The sequence below is a fragment of the Phyllopteryx taeniolatus genome, chromosome 20, assembly GCF_024500385.1.
Source record: "Phyllopteryx taeniolatus isolate TA_2022b chromosome 20, UOR_Ptae_1.2, whole genome shotgun sequence".
In the NCBI taxonomy this organism is placed as follows: domain Eukaryota; kingdom Metazoa; phylum Chordata; class Actinopteri; order Syngnathiformes; family Syngnathidae; genus Phyllopteryx; species Phyllopteryx taeniolatus.
Window position 1 is genome coordinate 7,151,913 of NC_084521.1, and position 21,005 is coordinate 7,172,917.

At 42.4% G+C, this 21,005-nt stretch overlaps 1 long non-coding RNA gene across 3 annotated transcripts in view; it reads right to left on the reverse strand.

Moving 5' to 3' along the window:
- Positions 1 to 5,602: 5,602 nt before the first annotated feature.
- The window catches only part of LOC133470250 (uncharacterized), a 28,951-nt gene continuing 13,548 nt past the window's right edge, over positions 5,603 to 21,005 (reverse strand). For 2 of the 3 annotated variants that reach the window (XR_009785928.1, XR_009785929.1), the window contains exons 2-5: positions 15,182 to 15,309; positions 15,009 to 15,072; positions 14,035 to 14,111; positions 5,603 to 8,984 (exon numbers count right to left, since the gene is read on the reverse strand). This is a non-coding gene — a long non-coding RNA (uncharacterized LOC133470250). The remainder of the gene's footprint in view (positions 8,985 to 14,034; positions 14,112 to 15,008; positions 15,073 to 15,181; positions 15,310 to 21,005) is intronic. The other variant, XR_009785930.1, reaches the window with a different exon arrangement.

Below are 21,005 nucleotides of genomic sequence, written 5' to 3' on the forward strand. Positions count from 1 at the left end.
ATGTTTACCAACAGAATGAAGCAAAAAAAAAAAAAGAAGACAATTTGACTATAGTTTCTGCTTTGATGCATTCAATAGAAGTTTAATGAGTTGTAGCGGGCAGCAAAAACAGTTTATTATTTTGATTTGTCAAGTGCTTGTTCAATTTCAAGTACAGTAGTTGCACAAGTACACTGTGATTCTTCTGAGCAATTGTAAATTCCAACAAATTAAGGTTGAGGATCAAGATGAATTTCAATTACTTTTGGCTTAATGATTGATTAAAACAAAACCAGGCATATTTAAATTTCAAATTCTTATCAGTGCTGTAACCAAAAAGTGTGTCTTTTACTTGTGAAGTCTAGTGCAAAGTCTCCATCATGAAGATGCAGCCATAACTTGTGTTCTTCCATTACTGAAGCTGCCTCCTGAGACCTGAGAGGTTCAGGAATTCTTTGCAGCGAGCTAAGGTCATTTTCTCTTCCTCACTGGCTTCACCTTCTTTATCGACACCCCACCCCCCCTTAAAAAAAAAATACAATTTTTTAAATGCTTTTCTCTATTAAATCAGAGCTCAAACTGGTCTTCAACTTCCTGCCCAATCCTCCCTAAGCCTGTCATTTCTGGCCATTATTTACTTTAATGGGCTTTGGCTGATCCCTACACGAAAGCCTCGGATCGGAGAATAATGCGGCGGAGGCTAGCGGGCCCAGACGCAAGCGCGGGGCTGCCTGTAGATTAGCTATGGCAGATGGGCTTTACAGGGGCTTCCTGTGAGCGGGAGTGTTGATTGAGAGGGCATAATGAGAGAGGTGGTGTCCTCACAATGGACCTCACTGCACCTCTTGCGGCCAAACAAATCCCCCACCCCGCCGAACCGACCCGACCCAGCTACCCGAGGCCCTCGGCGCTCACGCCTTTTGCTTTCGGTGCCTCTGGGAGGAAGTTCGGGGTGCAGAAATGAGCACAAAAGCAACTGTAAATAGGCATGAATGCTAATCCAGCATTAATTGGTTGCATCTTAAATTAGGTGCACAGACTCACGGGCCAAATTAAGACCTAGGCCCCTTTTGCATTGTTGACTTGACCTGCTTCTGTTACGCAAGAGACTAGCTAATATAGTAATGCTATACAGTAGCCAAACTACGACACTTTCTACGTTTTTGTCGAAGGCTGGATTTACACCACACGGTTCAACAGGCATTATATAGGAATTGGGCACTTAAATATTCCGTGTAATTCCAACCCATGCGCATTGACCTTCCTTTAAATTGTCCGCGAGTGTTGAAGGTAGCTAGCTAGTGTTGACACTTGGCGAACGAGGTGAGGGGGGGTAAAAAAAAAAAAAAAGCCCTCATCCGCTCTCGGGGGTCAAGTTTGTGTACAAAAGTTAAAATTCGGTTGCGTCCGACTCTCTCTGTCTCCGGCTCGGGAAGTTTCCACACAATCCGCGGCCTCCCAATTATCCCCTTCCTCCGAGCGCCTTTAAGCAACTTTTTCTAAACTCCTTTCACTGAGCTCTTGTCAAGCCATGAAAGAAAAACTAACCACCATGTCAAGAGAAGTCTGCTGCCTAGCAACAGGGCCACGGTTGAAGTCTGATTTGCTTCAGTTTTTTTTTTTTTTTTTTTTTTTGGAGTAATGGGGATTGACAATGTTAAGGCAGTCACAAGTGTTGTTTGCCACCACTGAAACGCAAACAAAAAAATGCATTGTTTTTGCTAAGTATTGAGCATGATTGATGTTTAGGCACCACAATGGCATCATTCATTTGCCCCCTTGTGTTTTTGCCAGGATTGATGTCATATCTTTTCATGGCCGGTTAAAGGTTCGTGAAGGGGCATGAAAACGCGCACAGCTTTTAGTCTCTCTTGCAGACGCCGTGCACGCATTCCTATAACTGGTGAACTTTAATGATGCCATTCAGGCCACTCTTCATCTCACCCAGAAATAATTCAATAAGAGACTGTGGCCTTCAGAAGTCTCTGTGTACTGTCACAATAGCGGACGGGTGCACAAAAGACAACGTGAATGCAACAAAGAGGGTGTCCTGAATGCCAGAGCCTTTGATTCGTTTGTTCAGTGACTTTTTTTTTTTCCTCTGGGGATTTGTTTTTTTATGAGACACCTTCACTCGCAGCTTAATACTTGAGTTTACAAAAAAAATGCTTGGATAAAACAAGAAGATTTTTTTTTTTTTTTTTAATAAGTATGAGGCATAGATTTTTGCCACAAAAAAAAAAAGAAAAAAAAAAGTTTTTTTTTAACACTACTATATAATACACTTGCATCTGTAAAGTAGCATTCATAGCATCAAATATTCAACTAAATTCCCTCTTGGAATCAAAATCGGCTTAGGTGGAGCTGAGTGGTCTTCAAGTTACTGTTAATGGAACACCAAAAACTACCAGGCGGATTGGTTGGTGAAGGTTTGTGGTGTAACGTAACGCAGGCCGAGGGAGACCTTTTGTAGTTTTTATTCAAATACAAGCGGTGTATGAACAGTTAGAGCCAGAATTACAGTTTTTTCATACAAATATTAACTGTAATTATGACTTTACTACTGTGATAGACTACGGCGCATTCAAAGTTATCCGTAAATTCGGGTTACGTTGCCACCGTAGGAACGAAACACTAACGTAAACCGAGGACCCGTATTGTTCCGGCTCTTTAAGAAACTACACAATGTATCCGATATAAATCTTAGGGGATATGTATGTATTCATATGTTTGTGTATTCGCATCTAATTTCAGCTGAGCATTAAAAAAATGATTCTCAAACTTTGAATCAGTAAATAAAAGTTCAATCATTTGCCAATGGGTTTTCCAGCACTCAAAAATGACAATGACTAGGTTACGTATACTGAAATCAGTGAAAACAAAGGTTACAAAGATAAAATAATCTCCTAATTTTGTGAGAAGACTTTATAACTCGGGGGAAGTTTTTAATAATTTGTATTACCTGCATAAGTATTTAAACTGAGCAAAGCACAGGGCTTTTTTTCAGCTCATTTTAAACACAAATTTGCTGTGCGCATGCAAGCTTAGCCTCATTCCACCATCGCATGTACGTACAATTTTGAAGCCGTTTCATTTCCTCTGCTCCGACGAGCATTTCTCAAATGACACCGTAAGAAAGCCATCCATCACAAAGGAAAATGAGTGCACAAATAAGGCAGCGGCCTCGTTGTCTCCTGCGCTCTCCGCGAGGAACACGGAGTGCCGCGGGGCAGCGAGTTGTCAACAATAACCTCGGAAGGCCCAGGAAGCGAAGGTGGGCGAGTCCGCTGAGGACCGCAGCCTGAGCGGAGGCGTTATCAAGCATACATTCGACATCTTTAAGCTCCCCCTCCCTGCATTCACTGTGTTTACACTGTAGATGTATATAAAGCTCAATCTTAATACATTTCTGCTCCCCAGGGGTTAACATGGCTTCACTGATAATACTTATCCCTCGCAAGCATAAAGAGAGGAGCACGGAAAAAAAGAACTAATTATCTTAATTGGAAGTGCAAAAACCCCACTGTTCACTTTATGCGTCTCGCATGTCCTTTCAAAAGCGGGTTTCAATATAATCTTTGCCGCCGCTCGTCTTTACACGCGGCCCAGTGACGATGTAAAATTGCCACACGTGGGTAATTTCACCGGCTTACATCATGGCTGCCCCTCCCCTCCCGTTCGTGCTGGATGTTATCGCACGAGATGCTACCGTATTCACCACGACGGCACACAGTTTGCGCTGTAATGGAGTCAAAGATGAGAAGAAATATGGACAGATTGCAACAAGACCAGAAGATTCACCTTAAATAATTCATCAACATGGAGAAAATGTGCAGTTTATCAGCAGATTTCAATGGGATGGGGAAAATGCCCGTGAATGTTCTGAACTCCTGTTTCAAAACCAGTGTTAATGTTGGCAAAAGGAGTCGCCAGAGCGTGGCTAAAGCTCAACTTCCCACGGTTCGCATGCTCTTATTTAGGCTGAACAAACAGCGCCATGCTCCATTTTGCTTTGACCTAACGCTTAACCAGCAACTAACCACATCCAAAGAAAAACGGATTGGAGCAGAACTTTTTGTTGTACTTGTTGGTTCAGCCAAGTAGTGCACTCCATTTCACTTTGACAGACAGAACCCTTAACAATCAATGAATTGATTATGTGGCTCACTAGTTTTTGAATCAGCATTTGCGTCTTTGTTTGCAGGATTACGCTAAAACCTCTGAACTACAGCCAAGGAAGAACGGATTTCATTTTCCTGCCCTCCTGTTGTTGTCGGTTGCTGCCAAGTAGCGAACTACATTTCGCTTTGACAGGAGCCTTACTGATGAATTAATTGATTATGTGCATCCCTAATGTTTGAATCACTGTTTGTTGGTTCGCAGCCAGATTACACTAAAACCGCCAAACCAATTGAGCGGAACTAAAGTCAAAGAAGAACCGATTCAATGTTGGTGCAGATACAGAATTGTGTTCCTCTTTTGTTGCTGTTGGTTTCAGCCAGAGGGCTGCACGCCATTTTAATTTGACAGAACTCTAAACAGTCAATGAATTGTTTATGTACATCCCTAATGTTTGAGTCAACATTCGTATGTTATCAAAGTTACATTAAAATCCTCCGCATAACTCAGCGGAAATCAAGCCAACGAAGAGCCGATTTTATTCTGGTGTTAAGGATTTTTCTCTGTCTTTGTTGCTGTTGGATGCGCCCAAGTAGCGCTCAATTCATCATCGCTTCCACCCAAATTCTTAATGATCGTTTAATCCCACCCCTAATCTGTAATAAAGTCTTTTTTTTAACATATACAAACATACTAAACTAGTCAAGAAGCACAGCGGCACAACAAACAGCGCTTCACTACTTGTGACGTGGCATGAGAAAGTCTTCCCGCATCGATAACAAATGGCTTGTAGCTTTCACGCCATCTGTCTTTAATGAGTCCATTTTCTCCCCACATCATTTCCATACTGTATTGTGCATTGTCGTACTCGCATTTCCATAATTGTTCAAAGATTTTGCAGCGAAATAGACATCCATGCTGAACGGGAGTCAGAGGACGAAGAAAAAAATGAACAAGTGAAGAAAAAAAAATCTATTTTTCTCCTCCCGCTAAAGCCCCCAACGGTAACCTAATCAGGAGTTGCTTTATCTGCTAATCCACATTTAAACTTTAACCTGTAGGGGGTTCTTTGTGTTAGTTAATGTAAGCATAAAGGCTGAGGCCGGCATGAATGCCTAATCAGAGCCATCATACATTGTGAGGCCCAATAGCTTTTCACGAGCGTGACTTCCAAACTTGAAATAAAACAATGGCCACATAGGAAAAGAGGAAAAAGTGGAATACATTAGTGCTCAAAAGGCAACTTCTTAATCAGCTCAGCTGCCATACAGAAAAACGTGGATGTTGGGTCATTTGGTAAATGGAAAGTGGGAGTGTTGGTGGGGAAGAAAGAAAAAAACAAAAAAAAGGGGCAGCTGCTAATGGAACCAAAGCGGGGGGACGGACGGACGGACAGGCATATTAAAATGGGAACAAATGTGGGCAACTTAATAAAAAGTGATTGGAGAGAAATCTTGACACACCCACGGGACACGCCGCCATGACAAATGACACTGGCGACGTGTGACATATTAGGCATTTAATATTTCAGAAGCAGGAAGGGCTACCAACAATCGGTCATTCACTGCACTGCAGTTCTAATTGACTGTTTTATATTGAAGAGGCGCAGCAGCAGTTGAACTAATGCAAAAAAACAAACAAAAAATCATTTAGTTTGATGCAATGAAAATGCACCGCTTGTTCAAATCAAACATACTTTATTATATTATAATATAATATTCATAAAGGCTGTGTGCAACAATGCATTATTTACAAGCGTGACGCAAAACACTCCAAGTCAATGCTAAACGGTACAATGCACGCCAGAGATGGAGTGAAACTAGAGTTTTGTTTTTTGCCTCATTTCACAACATTAAACGTCTACTGACATGAGTTGACTCCTGTGGGACGAGTGCTTAAATATGTTGTGTCAGGACGGGTGACACCATGTCTGCGTAGCAACAGTTAATACGGGTACCAGTGCTGTTGTTTTTTTGTTTGTTTATTTTCCTACCATTGTTTTAACGCACTTCAATCACAACAATTCTACTTTTATCAACACTTAAGGCTATCCCATGTATATCCTTTTACCTCCATTAGAGACTGGGACATGCATTTGTTTCTACTTCAAAAGCTCTGTTATTCAGTTGTAATAACAGCTATTTGATGCGTCATATTCAAAACAACATTTGGAATCCAAGCCATTTTCGACATAATTACAGCTTCGGGGAAAAGCCAAACGCGATCAAAAAAAAAAAGTGGTGAGAATTGTCAATATGACAAAAAAATAAAAAATAAATAAATACAATTAAAAAAGACATTGTGCGGGCTATGTTTCTCCAACGGTGCGAGGGCACTGGACGACGAGGCTGCGGTCTCAGTGCAAGTCTGTGGCGTCCCGTGCTCCACTTTCATGGGTTTGTCCGGGCTTGTGTGGAGGTCCCAAAGCTCTCCTGAAGGATCTGACGCCATCTAGTGGTCCTGTAGAAGCTCGTCAACAAGTCAAAGACAAACTCTAGCCTCTCCCCCTTCCAAAACACTCCCTCACAAAATGTCCACCTCTTTTGAAAGACAATGCTAAAACCCTAAAAAAATACCATACACACACCCAGGCAACAGCTAAAATAATGGTAGAAAAATATATTTATTGATAGGGAAAAATAACATTTCAATGCACAGATATAAGAAGGAACAAAATAATTTTTGAAGCCATGTCAGAGGCTTTATTTACATTGCAGGTGATGGTCTACGTTCCCCATTCGAATTTAATGCTTGTATCTGTTTTTTATTATTGTCTCTGTACGTGAGTATTTCAAGTGACACATACTCAATGTGGGAGTGATGGAACAACGCGCATGCGCAGACTCACAAATTGCACAAAAGTAACTCCACTCTGCAGTGACAACATGGAAGTAAAAAAAAAATGAAAATAAAAAATAAATATCACATGGCGTTTGTTTGGCCTGGACTGACTCTTCCCTCTATTGATTTCAATGATGTTATAACCAGTAGTTACTGACCACATCACTCCACTCACTAGCCGCCATTGGCAATTACTGTGCTTATTTAATGAGTCTAATGCATCATATTTAGACTATATTTACTTGTCTACGGTTTTGCTGTAGTTTAGATTCACGGTGTGTGATTATTTGTGTTGTTTGGGTACAGGTGTATTTTTCGATGACATCAAGCTCGCATTCAAAAGGAATCGCCAATCTGTGCGTCAACGTCGCAATATCCAATACGTTGGATTTGTTTCCACATTTGGATGAGGCCTGATTCCGATGTGAAGATAAACAATTTCATGTTGTTGTTTTCTTTTTTCCCCGTTTACGCTGCCATACTGTATATCCATATTGTTCCACTTGAAAGCAAAACAACATTTTGCAGAAATTCAGTCTAACAGCACATTGTTTGGCTGCCTCACTCCTAGTAGCCATGGCTTAAAAAATAAATAATTAAATATTTTAAAAAATACACGCGGACTCCGAAATTGTCACGTTGACCAAATTTAAATCATTTTCTTAATATTTTTTTTTTTGTTGTTTTTTAAAACACGGCATATGGTTTTGTCTCGAAACAATATTTTGTAACCTGCATTGCCACTTGCGGGAAAACAAAAGTCTAGCTCTCTAACAATGACAACAGTCTGTTATGTACAAATATCACTTGAGTAGCTATGTAAAAATCTTAACAAATGTTGGTAAAAACATACGGAAATCTTTAGATCACTGATTTTTACACAATTCAATCGGTACACAATTTTGGGGGTGAGCCCCCAACCTTAAAGTTCAAAATGAATAATAAAAGAAGTGCTCTCAAGGGGACGTGTAATCTTTTTACATCCTCTAAATCTCATAATTAGCATAATACCGCAAAATAAAGTTGTCGCTGTCGCATTACCAATTTTACGAATCCTAATGAAGTTGTCCGATCTATTTTCAATTTTTGCAGATTACGATATGTTAGGAAACAATACGGGAGGTCGAGGCTTTGCCGCTGTAATCACGCAATTTAGCAGCGCCCCCAGGTCTTATATGACAGGCCAATTTTCACACTTATTAAGCCTCTGACACACTCAAAATAATCGTATTAGCATTTTTGTGAAATTAGCCCAATTTCTGGGGGGACGTTGACGTAATAGACTCTCCTACACAACTTGTGATGTCTGTATCGCTATCGCTGGGTGCCAGGCAGGGGGTGAAACGCCATGAGTCCCGCCCCGTTATGTTACGCACTTTAAGTTCCTCTAGAGGATTTCTAATCACGGATGTGGTGCTAACTGATTTCATTTTTCTGGGTGATAAAAGATGTATGATTTTAACACGTGTGGTGGCCGCCCCCTGCAGGGCGGGTCGGAGGCAAGTTTTAAGAGCAGCGAACAACTTCCCCGCAGTATGTTTAACACGGCTGACATTTTACCTTTTGGTAAACACAGCCAGTAAGTAGAAGTTGCGGTGTCGTAACTCTCGGCTGCGAAACGAGGCCTCCGACAGCGAGCGGCGGAAAGAAGAAACGCGAGGCACTCGGCTCGTCGGCCCCCTCCGGTGAGGAATGCGCACACTGCAACTGTCTTCGAGTGGGGGTACCGCCACATCCTGGTACTTTTATCTTTAACCCCTGACCCCTGGCACATCTGGAAACCTAGCTGGGAGTCAAACATGAGGAAGTTTCCCTTTTCTTTCTCTCAAAGCAGTTACAGAGATGCTCTCGGTCCGACATTAGGCTGCGTTTAATGGCGCCGCTAACTATGAACTCTGGGATACTGACCGTTCGCGTCGAGCAGAGCATGGGACACAGATGGCGAGAGCCCACTATTGATCCTCTTGGCTGGGTGGCTTCAAGACTTGGAAGCAGATAAACATCTCAGCTGGAGCTCGACGGCTTTGATGTCGGCGGCGGACGAGCTGGACACCGCGCAAAACATGGCCAATCAAGATGTTTTGAAGTACAGACACCTTTTTTTTCTTTTCACGCCCCTTTTGGATCGACTGTTTCAATCAGTTCTTTCCAATAGAGCTCTTTCATTGCGAATGGTGGGCTGAATAGCGCTCTGTCTGAGGGGCATATGGCGGAGCATTGTTGGAGTTTAAAGAGCGAGACTGTGCGGGCGCATGCCTTAAATGACCGGCTGCCATTTTGAATTGAGTGGGTTGGCATCCCCGACGACAGTGGAGCCTTGAAGCGCCCGAGACGATTAGGCTTCCAAACAAGTCATACAGTAAACAACTACCCGGGGCTACAATTATAAAGCACATATGTTTTATTATTATAAAACATGTTTTGCGCTTTGTCGATGACAGGCTATTGACTAATAATCCTGAGAAAGAGATTCACTTCATGGTGGTGCTTTCAAAAAAAAATCCGGGCCAGTTACAGCGAATCCTCGGTTTAAAGATGGTCCAGACACGACATTCAGTTAACAAAAGGCAACGTGGCATAAGAATATGTCGATATGTGGCACAAGAAGACATGACTTCCGTACAAATTCATGTTAGAAAGCCGGCGTAGGACCGAAACTGTGGTCAACTAATGAACCCCTCTTTTAGGAAAATATATGTTTGCGGGTTTGTAAATGAGGGGTAACAATTAATAAATCCAGAGAAAGATATGTACTTCATTATGTTTTGTTTTTCATCCTGGCCAATTAGTGGCCTAGTCATTCAGCCACTTTCTGCTACATTTAAATACTAAAACGTGATCCTAAAGACAAAGATGGGCATGCAGCCATATGCACAGCATCTTTAAGTAAAATCTCTGGCCTAATCTTCCCTTTACGAGCATGAGCAGCCACATATGGTGGCAAAATGTGCTCGGGTTTACGGATGGAGTGATCGTCAGCAACTTCCACAGGGAAGTGCAACATCTGAGTCAATCTGTTTCCATTTTGGGGATTGGAGGACATAGAAACAACTCCACTAGTAAGTGAAATTAAAGACATCAAGTAATAGTGGCAAAATGTCTTCTTACTCCACGGTGAACCGGCGCAAATTCACCGTAAAGCATTCAGATGTATTACACAAACTGATACTGTATATGTATGCACGGCCTGTTTACAAGTGTTTCTTCATACAACTATTTACTGAAGTTACGACAGCATTAGCGTAGGTTAACTACTGCGCCTTCAAATTTATAAATTCGGGTTACGTCGCCACTGTAGGACGGAAACGCCGTCGTAAAAGTGAGGAAACTGTAGTTTGCGATCTAAAAAAGGACAACATGACATCAGCTAAGCAAAAGTTGAACTCCTCCGGGCATCATTATTTTGTTCAGTACGACGTGGAGATCGAAGCAGGAGTTCAGAACATTCTGAGAGATGAGAATTAACATTAACGCTCCTTCAATAAAATGTGCTGGGCCTGCCTCAATCCGTTTAAGACGGAATGCTACATTAAGTCAAATTGGTGTTACTTATCAAATGTTTTCCCTTGTCTGAGATGTTGCAGGTGTGCCTTTCCAAAAACGCAGGATTAAATATCTTGCCTCAGCAATGTATACAAGCAAGTATAAGGGCGGGGGGGAGTAGCATCCGCTTCAAAGTCTCCCCTTAGAGTGTGTGTTCGCCATAATAACAGGTCATATTTTTACATCTGCAGCCCTTGCTGAGAGAAGAGCATTTCACACATCTTACTACCCTGCGGTTTCCTGGCTTATCCTCACAGGCCATGTCCTCGCCGTATCTTTTTCCAAAGAAATCTAAAGCTTTTCCGAGAGACATGATAGCACCGAAAGGAGTTCACCGTCTTGTTTCTGGACTGTCCGAATTCACATTTCAAATAACTTTCTTCAGAAAACGTCAGATTGTCACAAATCTCCTTGTAGATGACAGTGTATCTGAATAAAGATAGCCCAATACCTTAGAAGAATACTTTTTTCATGTTCACAAAAATGATATCAGTGGAGATTAGAGGTCACTCCATGCTCATGATGGCAAAATATACTAATATACTGTTTACAAGATGAATCAGGAGGTTAATAACATCACGTCACTGGAACTTGACCTTTGAAAATTGTTTGTTTCTCAGCCGTCCATTCTGTTTTCTTGTATGAGACACGAAGAAACGGCTATCTGCAGAGCCAGACAGCGTTGCCTGCTTGTTACTTGATAAGCTCCGGGCGCAGACGTGCGCCTGTTAGCACCAGGAAGTGTTTGGCTGCATAATTAGCAATCATCACACAAGTCTCGGTGCCACAAAGAACCTTAATTTTCCTCAACTTTGGGTGCCCTAAAGCTTTCCCCTCAACACCAAAGAATATTTGCTCTTCTTGAAATGAGATGAGTTTAATTGCTGGGGAATAACGGTTAAAAAAACACTCCCTCGATCACACACGTTCGGGAATGAAGGGTACGATCAGGCCAGCTAATTATGCTAATAAGCAATTGTTCAACCGTCGTGATATGTTTACTGAGTGGTTTGATGCGTTTCCTGTGCTGTGTCATGAGCAGCCAGTCTTTGCGTCCGTCCCCCCCCCCCCTTTTTCGAGATGGCTACACCTGAAGGCAACGGGGACGGTGCCCTCATCCATCCTGCCCAAGCCATTACCCTTGGACGGGGAAGAAGATAAATACTGTTGCAGATGCTTAACTCTCTGCAAATGAGATTTTGCGAGCCAGATTTATCAAGCCTTGGCGGGGTGTTTAAGGCTCCAAAACTTGGCCTTCGGCATGATAAAATGGCAGCACATGTTTCTGAATCACACAGCACAGTGTTGTTGCCAAAGGGTTATGATGATTTAGTCAACTGCTTTTTCCCCCTCCCCCCGTTGTGCATCGTAGCCTTTGACGTGCTCGCATTCGGTTGTCCAAACGTGGAGTACAACTATAAATCTGTTGTATGAGTATTTCATTTTATTTATTTTTTAAACGGATCACGCTTAAATCCTTTTCCAATGTTGTGGAAAATCCAGCTGAAATTTTTATAGCTGAAGTCACAAAAAACAATTGCAATGTTAAAGTTTACTGATGTTGAACTTGATATCAGGAGAAAAAGCAAATACCAGCAGGGGAAATGGAGGGAGGGGTGAAATAAATACAGAAAAATTTGTTTTGAAAAATGTCTGTCGTTTACTTTTTCTAAAAGAGAAGGGCTAAAAATCTACTCAAATCAGCAATTTTAGATTGTATTTTCAGGTCATATGGCCCAACCCTAGATCTAATCCCCCAAAACAATCCTAACCAATCATCTGAAACTAGCATGTTGCTTGAGCGTCGTAAGCGTTAGCATGTCCCTTAACCTATAGGCGTTCTATGCCGGCCCCGACATACGTGGTTTCAAGGTTGCTAGTGGCGTGCAATCAACTTGTAACCGCACTAGCGTGAGAATACATTAGCATGCAGCACAGGGAGACACGCTCACTTAGTACCGTACTTATGGTTCTGTACTTGATTGATTTATATTTAGGGCTCAGTAGTGTTTAGGGTTGTCGCCACCCACCATCGAATCAATCATTATTCGGTATCAGCGGTATTATCCATCTCTGTCATCGGCTTCTTCATTAACTCGTGCCTCATCGCTGATGACAGGTGCGGCTGACGCCATTTTAAGGACTCGGTTAGCCGTGCCGCATAGCCGCGTGCACAGCTGGCAAACATTGCGAAAGTATAACGTAACGAGCTCCGGTCACAGTTAGTGCCGCAAGTGAAACCCTATCAAATGGCACGATCTGATAGTCCGCTTAGCAAAAACAACACCGTTAGCAACAGCCCAAACCACGATAGTCGCTGAAGAACCAGATCGAAAAGGGCCAGTGATAGCGGGGGACACGTTCCAGACCCATCTGCATCCATCCATCCATCCATCCATTTTCTGAGCCGCTTTTCCGCACTAGGGTCGCGGGCGAGCTGGAGCCTATCCCAGCTGTCATCGGGCAGGAGGCGGGGTACACCCTGAACTGGTTGCCAGCCAATCGCAGGGCACATACAAACAAACAACCAGTCGCACTCACAGTCACACCTACGGGCAATTTAGAGTCTCCAATTAATGCATGTTTTTGGGATGTGGGAGGAAACCGGAGTGCCCGGAGAAAACCCACACAGGCACGGGGAGAACATGCAAACTCCACACAGGCGGGACCGGGGATTGAACCCTGGTCCTCAGAACTGTGAGGCTGACGCTCTAACCAGTCGCCGACCCATCTGCAATACTTGGAAATCCACAATAGCCTACAGAGGCCATAATGAATGTGCAACATAGCAGGGGCTCAAAAAAATGATCTGACCAAAATATCAAGGGAACACAGTAAAACGTATTATGACTCATATCCATTTATGTCTTCATGGCGTGATTTAAAAGGAGTTCACGTCTCCGTCGACATCTAGGGTTTTGAATGTCAAAGCCATACTACTAACTTGACTGATTCATGTTTAAAACATATTTAGAGCGATATATTGAAGGCCAAAGATTTCACAGTGACTCAAGAATACATTTGCCATACATGTTGCATCAAATCCATCTATAGGGATTAAATAGCCAACAGCGTTAACATGCTCAAACTAGCTACGCTGACAGGGCCGAGGCTCTAAATCATCATACGCTAAAATCCACACTGTTAAAAGTCCGGCACAGTATGCGGCCTACGCTCGCACCAAGCGCACAGCGAGGCCGCTGATGGGAAAATTCATAGGCCGGCCATAAAATGATGCGCACCTGAACCTGTTACTGTCGAGCCTCGCTTTTTACGAGCCGCCACGGAACATCCCGCCGTGAAACGCCATATTTATGCTGGCATTATATGTGAAAGAATTAGGATCGTAAAAACGTGCCGGCCACACAAAAGCTCCCGAGGACCTCTGTTGTGCGAGGCCGACTGTTTGCGCAACTGAAGCCTAAGAGTGGAGCTCGTCTGCTTTATATTACACTCAAAACAATATTTTCTTTGTTGCACTAGCGTTGCAGGAGTTGGAAATATTTATCCACTGTTTACAACGTTGGGTAACACAGATTTTGTTTGACTTACTGGACCACTGGTAGAAGATGTCTGGACACACCACAGAAGATGAAAGCAACAGCGCTGCTTAGGGGGGCGTTAACAAGCTGAAAAAACACATCATTTTTATCAATGCACATTGAGCACACAACATTGTTTTTATGAGGTAATCACGAGGCGAGCCAGCAAAGGAGAAAAACGATGACTAAGGCAATCGTGATCAAGTTGCAGCTTGATTGACTTGTACCGATGAGGTGTTGAAAATGACAAAGTTCAGCAGCTCGGCCAAATATCAGGCATCATATTTTGGGGGGGGGGCGGGGGTTCAAAGAACTGCTCGTCAAGGCATGTTACAAAATGCGTCGGTGCAAGATGACCAATTTGTCGACATCACAAGATGCAGATGAAGAAATATTAACCAAATGGGTCTCTGCTTTAAAAAAAAAATAAATAAATAAAAAAAAAAAAAAAAAAAAACTGACAACATGCTTGGGAGGGGGTCCATGGTCCAGGAATATTATTTGTAACTCTAAACCAGTGATTCCTAACCACTGTTCCGTGGCATGTTAGCATGCCGTGAGAAATCATCAGGTGTGCTGCAGGAAATTGTACAATTTTACTTAATTGGTCCAAAAATGATCTAATTATTAAATTAAATACTACACTTTAGCTGCGCCAGCGACGTGTAGTGGCAGGGAGCGCAATTAAATGCTCTTCCACTAGATGGCAGAAGGTACAATCGTGTATCAACTTGTTGCCATTTGCGTTCAACTAAACAGGCCTAGATTTCACACTGAATAGTTTATAAATTCAAACAGGCTCAAAATGATTCCAGGAAATACACTTTTTGTGACATTTTTGTCTGGTGGTGGGCCGTCAGATTTTTTCCAATGTAAAATATGTGCCTCGGCTCACTACACTGAAAGTTGGGATATATGGCTCCAAATGACCACACACTCCCCCCTCCCACCCCATTTGCTTTTACCTCCAGGGGGAGCGCTTACCACCCAGCAGCAGACGTCTCCACTCATATAAAACAGAAAGTAGTCTTTACCTTACCCCTTGGGCCTGGAAAAAAAAAGAGGGAACACATATAGTAATCTTCACTGCAGGTAGTGGAAACAGGACAATATGATAATGCAATAAATGGAAATGCATTTAGAAAATAAACTTTTACGCTTTAAAGCCCCCGATGGCCCGCCGGATGGACTCCAGTGCAACGACTGCACAGAGGTGACATTTGGCAGTGCGAATCAACACTCCCCTCACACGCTTGGCTCCAGTCGACGGGGAGCCCCGGAGTTTCTGCAAATGAACGATCTGTCAGGAGGGTGTTTGTATCCTCTCTCCCGCTCCTTTATTTAACACTCTCGCGTTAAAAAAAAAAAGAAAAAATGAACGGGGGAAGAGCTTTTTAATTAGCTGAGGACTCTCCTATTTTAATCAACTCGCACAAGGAGTCCAGCTGTGACAGCCTTGACAGGCGAGGACTGCTGACGTTCCAACTGGAAGGAGGCAGCGAGCGGGGTGGGAAAGCGAGAATAATCGGTGAATTTCTGATCTTGACAGGAAATACGTTTAGCAAAGCAGATGGGTTTAAAAAATGTTTCCCATGTCTAGATAAAACAGTGCAAATCGGGAGATTTAAAAAAATAATGCATTATTGTGAAAACAGCATATGTATACACAACAATGACTGAGATTTTTCTTAGCGTGTTTTTGTTCTGTTTGTTTCAATCATGGACAGACGTCAAAGCTGTTTTTTGTTTTTTTGTTTTTTTTTAAGCCATTTGGAGGTTGACTTGCTCTTTTGTTTTGGAACATTGTTCTCCTACAGAACCCAAGTGCACTTCAGCTCAATATCACAAACTGATGGCCAATCATTCTCCTTTGGGATTTTCTGGTAAGGAGCCAAATTCATGGTTTCAACAATCACAGTAAGTCGTCCAGGTCCTGAAGGAAAAAAGCAGCCCCAGACCATCACACTACCACCACCATGTTTGACTCTTGATATGAGTTTGGGCGAGCGAGACCTCCCCTAGAATATAGGGTTGTCCGTCTTACGCATGAAAGAAACTACAAAACAGAGAATTTTGTTGTGCCTTAGCAGGAGTCTGCCATTTGAGTTTTAATAAGTTTGAATAGTGTTCTTAAATGCTGCCAACTTTTCATGTCAGACTGCAGGAAGTAATGTCTGGGATCACATATTACAAACATCTTTACAACGCTTAACATTGGCTAGTAGGGCACATTGATTTATTCATGGGCCTCGTTTGAGATAACCTTCACGTCGGCCGCTAAATTGCCTAAAAAGCTTTTTGAACAACAAACAACACATTGAAAGCATGAAAGAACGTCTCGTTTTTGGCCATTTGGTGGGGCTGCCAGGAAGCCAGTGGGATGCTTCCACTTTGAATTAATTCTATTCAACTCACATCTTTTATTTACATGACGAGACAGAACAGATTGCGAGATGAGAACACCCCACCCAAAAAAAAAAAAAAAAAAAAAGAAAATTGGACAAATGAAAGGCGATATTTGCCAAACACAATTAAAAATAATAAGATATGAAATGGGCGGCTGTGTTGGTGTGCAGTGTTTGCGCCCACTCACTGCAACCACCGGCGACTTTTGGATCTTTTATTACACATAGGAGAGATGCCTACTGTTACACTGTGATGTGCAATCTGCTCACATGCAAATACAAGAGCTTAAGAGATGCGCTTCCTCCACCCCAACTCCCCCACTGTACTCTCTGTGGACAACACTCATTAAACTAATTACACACTGAACGTAAACTGAGTGGAGCATAATGAGATATGTGATATTCACAAGGAACTTGTGCCATCAGGGACATTCCGGTGGAAAGAAATCAGCGACACTGCGCACAAAGTCACACATTCGGGCAGAAATTGTACTCTGGTTTTTTGGGGTGAAGTGAGAAATGTAACGAAATGTAACGTTTATTGTTGTTGTCAAATGAAAAGCATTAACCTCCATGTGTGTGCTTTTCTTTTTATCTGAAAAACTGTCATCATTTTTTGTTTGAGAAAAAAAAAGGACAAATGCTTTTCATTCGACAGTGACAATAAACATACAGATTATGCTTTTATATTACACATTACAAGCGATTGGACTGTGCAATAAACATATCGCTCTTGTAATGCATTTTAAAGTTTGAAGTAAATTTCAAAGCCAAAATCTCTTCATCCAAATTATTGGGAACCCTTGAGAGGCCAACAATTTCAAGTAACTTGTACTATCCATGTTTATTCCTCACCTATGGTCCGCTCTAGTTGGACAGAACTAGCATTAGCAATAGCCACAGTTTTGCTGTGTTAGATGACCATATAACTGGGGAAAAAATAGTTACATGACACACAGTTGGACGAGGCTTGCGAAAGAAATGCATTTTCAATCTTTTTTTTTAAATTATAATTATTAATTTAAAATTTTGGAAGCTCAAACCTCTGGATTGGAGGCCCAAACTGGGAGTTGCATGGGGCACGTCACGGTTCCGCCTTTTAACTCATTTACTGCCAGTCTTCCCAGTTAACATGGATATTTGACTTCTAAAGCCGTCAATGGCAGTGAATGTGTTAAAAGGCGATAAGTTTGAGTGTCACTATTTTCGTTTTTCGATAAGGTATCGTTATAAGCTCCTTTCCAGTCTCTATGGGCAAGACTGAAGGGCCAAAAGATATTAGGGACAATATTTTAGAGCAGCACAAGGCTGGAATGGGATACAAAAGCAACAGCAAAGGTTTTGGTGGTTCAACCACTTAATAGGGAGGGATACCAATTACAAAGTGCATTTAAACCTTTGGTCCAGGCCAAGTTAAACAGCACGTTTCACAATGTCAAAGCCTACTCACATTTCCGCAAGCCCACAACAAGCCTGTCTCGTCTTTTGACCGTGGACTACGAGCAACTCATGGCACCGATGCAACTTTACAGATCATCATTAGTCTCGACGTAAAGATGCGTCACTGCTGGGTGAAATCGGGTTGCGGTGAAAAAGGCCAGGACGCCTGCACGTGTCAAAACGCAAATGACATCAGTGCCTGTATATGTGGAACTAAGAAAAATAATTGTGTGGATGAAATAGCATGTTGAATGAACTCGTTACTCTTTATACATTGACGGTGAAAACATTTGAATTATTTTTATTACCTCTCACGCAGAGTGGCGGGGATCACATCATTTGTTTTAATATTTTATTCCTACTAACTCTGGCTTCACTTTCTAAGCACCCCCCCTAATCTCCCACCACAAATATCACTTCACTCATCACCGCTGGAAGTTCTCCATGCATCATAATTGTTTTGCTAATTTACTATGCTAATTGACTAATTAAAAATCGGGGACAAGAGCGAGATTGGAAATAAATAAACAAGGCAAAGCACGTTACCGCCGTTTTGTTTTGTTTTTGTTGTGACATTAGGCATGCACGCTCACTCCACCGCTTCCAGTGCGTCGTTGCCCGAGGCGAGCGCAGGCAAAGACTTTCAACACAACAATAACTGCTCACCATGAGACCTGCAAAGATCCACGCATCAAACTGCTCGTGACAACACACCCGACGCATTCGGGGGCTCTCACTCTCCAATTACGCGCTTTGTTTGCCAGCTGTGGTTTTATGTATGTAAAACTGCAGTGCTGGCGTGGATTCATTGCCATTATCTCAAACTACTCTCCCTACTTATCCTATAAAAACAGCAAGTTAGACATTTAATAACAAAATGGAGCAAGGCAATAGTTCTCTACCTGCAGTTGAGGTCAAAAACCACAAGATGTCACCAATCACATTCTCAATGCAATGCTTAAATGTCTACTCATTAACCATGTAGTACAAAGCTGGCTCTTAAGATCTTATGGGTTCTAATTTGTTCTAACAAACAAAACATGTTTATCATAACATAGCCAACATGCTTTTAAGCAACACCTGTCTTTCTTGTACCAGATATATACTATTTTACAGACATACATAGATGATATAATTAGCCAAACTGAAGGAAAGGTTGTTGTTCTTTGAAATAAGGGCAAGAATAACCCCAGCTGTTTGAGACGGTTTCCACCAGGTGGCAGAGTGACGACATGGCCACGACCCCATGGAGATAGTAAGAGTGCACTAGTATCAAGTATCCCATGCAGACAACTAATTGACTACATAAGATGTGCATAATTAAGGTCAAGTTTTAAAGTGGATTTTTTTTTGTTTTTTGGGGGGGGTTTTTTAAACAGAGGACATGTCCAACATAAACCTATAGGCATGGTAAGAATATGTGGAAATGTACAAAAGTGTACACTGTAAACAATGCCTGGAAGTGACTGCGGGGAATAATCCAGAAGCCGCTCTATTTCTGTGAACTGCGACGAGTATTCGTTTACATGCTGGGCCGTGACATCAGCGCAGCCTGGTTACGTGCACGCTTAACAACCTCTCTGCCTGCAATTGCTGTGACTCACATGCTCCACACGAGTGGTCTGATGGAGCCTAAAGCTCGAGAAATATGGCACAGTACGGCCCTTTGGCGTGGGGACACTTTTAAAAAGCCCCCTGAAAGACGTCAGCAGAGTGCTGCACGCGTGGTTCGAGCAGATGCTGTACCCAAGGATAGGTTACCATGTACAACAAAAAAGGTACACTTCAATAATTACCCTAGTACGACAAGCATCTGATTGGTTTCGCCCGACAAACTCAAAAACACTAATTGGGAAATGAGTGATCTTGGCTGGCCTGATTATTTGTGTGTGTTTGTGTTTAATGGACACGAGGCTTGGTGTTTCTTTTAACAGAGGAAATAAATAAGTCCATGTTTGGGAGTGTATACGGGTGGTCGGTGCTGAAAGAGTGACAGGCACGAGCAAATGGACTTGAAATACACGTTAATGAAGTCAACCACTGAGGCCTCCATTGTGGATAACAGCAAAGTCTAAGCCGTTTGCCACAGAGTCAATATGTCAAAACTGATGGGCCAAATCTGAAATAATAGTTTTCAATAAAATGAAAAAGGATGTCAGAATGACACGTCTCTGTTGTACGAACTCCTGTGATCAATTAAACCACAAAGCATAAAACATCTGGATTTTTTTTTTTTTACACCCTGCTGTTCATGTGAAGTACATCTCTCAAACAAATTGCTCAACCTACATGGGAAACACGCATGGGAAACAGCCTCTTTCCAACACGCCGACCCCCAAATTTCACAGTGGTGGTGGGATACAGATGCTCGTGAATGGTTTGCACGCTATAGTTGCATTGGGTTCGATCACAATAAAGCCCACATTTGTTGCAAAGGGATCTTTAGGAACATGTCTCGCAAACAATAATCTTTGACAATAATTTGCCCTGGGGAGTGGTTATGTTCCATGAAATATGAAACATATGCAATAGAAAAAAAAAAAAAGAGTAATGACAACTGTCCTTTTGGAGCCAACATGTGCTATTGTGCTGGAAAGCGGTGTTTTGCGCCTTCGAGACGTGCACATTTCTTTCAAGGTTGACAATTAACAAACACTGCGTCTGAGTAGCACATCCCCAGTGACTACAACGAGTGACTACATGTTCAAAACAGAAACTTTTGAAAGATTGAAAAGGGGCATACTGGAGATAACTTGCGAGTCCACAGTCGTGTTAAACGTGTTTCGAAGGAGGACCGTCCACAGTGTGCTGCCAAGCTAATCCAGATAAAAACACAAAGTATCGCAGGTTAGCAATAACCTAAGCCTCTCTACTGCCTTGTTAAAGCGTTTTAATGGGTCTGAGTCATTGTAATGGTCATCGTCAGCGCCGCTGCTCTCGTTCTAATGCAATTAAGTCAGCGTCTGAGCCAAAAGGCTAATGAGGAGCGTGCGCTTTACGGAGGGATTCGTGACGGACTCCATATAAGAGCAAAAAGTGATAAGTCCGTCCCAGGGCGATAAGGGGGAAATGTGTGTGCGTGTAACGACAGTAACGCAGGTACATTTGGGGATTGATGCGAGTTGTCGTCTCGTGT